The sequence below is a fragment of the Pteropus vampyrus genome, unplaced genomic scaffold (genome assembly GCF_000151845.1).
Source record: "Pteropus vampyrus isolate Shadow unplaced genomic scaffold, Pvam_2.0 Scaffold195, whole genome shotgun sequence".
Lineage (NCBI taxonomy): Eukaryota > Metazoa > Chordata > Mammalia > Chiroptera > Pteropodidae > Pteropus > Pteropus vampyrus.
In genome coordinates, this window is record NW_011888976.1 from 371,512 (window position 1) to 374,066 (window position 2,555).

Genomic DNA, 2,555 nt, shown 5'->3' on the forward strand with positions numbered 1-2,555 from the left:
TTACCCATCTGCTGAGACCTCAGCCACTTTTGCTGGTCCCTAGGAGATTGAGACTCACAAATGAGTGTTGGTGAATCTTATACACATAAGCCCTCTGATAGAAACCTCAATCAATATTTTCCTTGAACACTTCTCATCAAGGGACAGGGGCTTAGCTAAACTGATAAACTATTATCATTCAACAGAGAGTCTAAACGGGACCCAAGTCAATAAATTTACTTAGCTTTCTTTATGGATTTAGGTCAAGGCCTCTGCAATGAATTTTAAGAATTGTTCCAGCGGCCAAATGCATATGGAGAGGCAGCCAAGAGTGAAAGCTGAGCTGGGACAAAAACCAAAAATGGAGCCAGAGTAATGAGTTTACCACCTGAGTTTTCTGTCCTAGGAAAATTTATCCCCTGAGTTGGCGATAGGGATCCTCCCTATCACCAGGCAGCAAGACTTTGGTTTCAGAACCTCCCCAGAACCCAGGCTCTTCTTCCTAACAGAGAATTAGAGACATGGACTGCCTTCCTGCAGAAATTCTGCCCCATCTCAAGTGCTGGGAATGTACTGTCCAGCCCACTCGGTGAGGTCATGAATTTTAGAAAAACGGAGTTCTGAAATATTAGATTCTTGGAATCATAACCTCTTAAAATCATTGATTTCTATGATTCCCTTCAGGGCATAGATCATTTCTTCTCATATTTGCTCCTCAGAGTCTGGCACGGTAGAGGTAATGAAATATATTCAGGGGCCTTTCTGGCCCAATCTCTGCAAAGTTATGTTCAGATAAGTGAGGGCCAGCCTCTAAGAGAAAATTTTTAAGGAATTCCTCTTTTAACCTGCGTTTCTCAGGAAACCTGAAAGAGGAGCCAGTTAATAACAGCCAAGTACTCCCCAACGACCTCCGCCCCAGATTCATGGACATTTTTTCTCTCCCCTTCCTTCACCCTTATCCCCAGCCTTTTATACCCTATTTCTACCCAGCCTCTCCAACTAAGTTCTTGTCTTTTTTTTCTCTAGGCTTCTCTCTCTACATTTTCATGAGAGCATCTATGAAAAAAGCTCTGAGAACCGGGATGGGAGCCACGGAACCCATCTTGGATAGAAAAGAGAAGGTGTCAAATGTAAAGGAGGCAAATCAGGGTAGACAAAGGCAATATTTAGCAGGAAAGGCAAGGCAGGAAACTCCTCTCCACCATAATTTGGTGAAAGACCAACATGGGTAGGTTGATAAACAGGGAGATGAATAGATTGTCAGAGTCTACAAGCACCCAGAGCCCACCTCATTCTTTTGCAACCCCCCACCAGCATCAGAAACTCTCTTTGTGTTAGCCAGAGTTTACCCGGCTTCCAAGGGAACACTTCTGGGAGTGGGGAACACCCAGAGAGTAGTAGCACCTAGCGGAGGCACATTTCCTCCTGAGCCCTAAATTTTGAAGGCTCATGAGAGGTCTGAGACAAAGTTAAACCCACAAACTGCTTCAGACGGACAGAACTTGCCACAGCTACCTCTTTTCTACAGAAAATTCCCAAAGAAATGGCTAGAGAAGACCAGGAAGCAAAGGAAATAAAGGAAGAACCAGCAGGAGAAGGGCCCAAAGCCTTGGGCCATTCCACAGCCTGTCTGGGCAATAGATAATCCAGGACTCCGGACCCAGCGTGAGCTACAGTCCTGAGACTGTAGCCTTTACTTCCTTTGCCATCTTGCTCCCATATTAAAGGCAAAGGTATTTTGGAATGCTCATTCTCTTTATTTCCCTCTTTCCCCAAGACCTCATCAGTGCTTACCAAAGCTGCCTGAAGGGGCGGGGGCTTCATTTGAGATGGGTGGATGTCCCCATTAGACTTGCCCCTGGAGGCCATTTTTAAATAAGTTCACCAACACCACTGTATCTTCCCCCTGCCCCACAAGGAAAGAATCTGGCATCATTTCCAAGCTCTGTAAGCACGCTCTCTCATTGCTTGTGGGCAAAGGTTGACTTTCCATGCTCATATGTGCAAGCCAAAAGGTCACAGATAAGAAAATCCACCTTCTCAGCAGCTCTGGAGGCTATATCAATCTGGCTTTCAGAGGTGGCGACCAGCATAGTTGGGGCGGAGAACGAATGGTACATTTAAGTGTTTTCAGTAACTCTAAGTGTGTTCTTCCTTGCAGTGCTATTGGGCAGCCATCCAATCGTACCAGCTGCTGTCATGGAGATGCTTCTGAAACAGCTGGGAGGGCTGCCTGGACTGGGATCGGCTGAGACATGTGATTGCACAGGAGTTGTAGGTGGGGGTTTATTCAAAAAAGAACAGTGGGAACATTTGATCAGAATGGCTTTGGGAAGGACAAAGGCTATAAATTAAAAATAGAAACTTTCTCTTTGGGGCAAAGGTCAGAGGACTCTAACATGGTTTTTTGATATGAGAATGAAAACTAAGGATTTACATTGCTAGCCATACTAAGGTGCCAATCCAATATGGCCTCTTCCATTCACTAGTAAATAAGATGATTTGCATACCTCTTGTGTGGTGGTTCCTGTGCTACGTGCTATAGACCATGGATGATCCCAAGATGAATCAGGCAT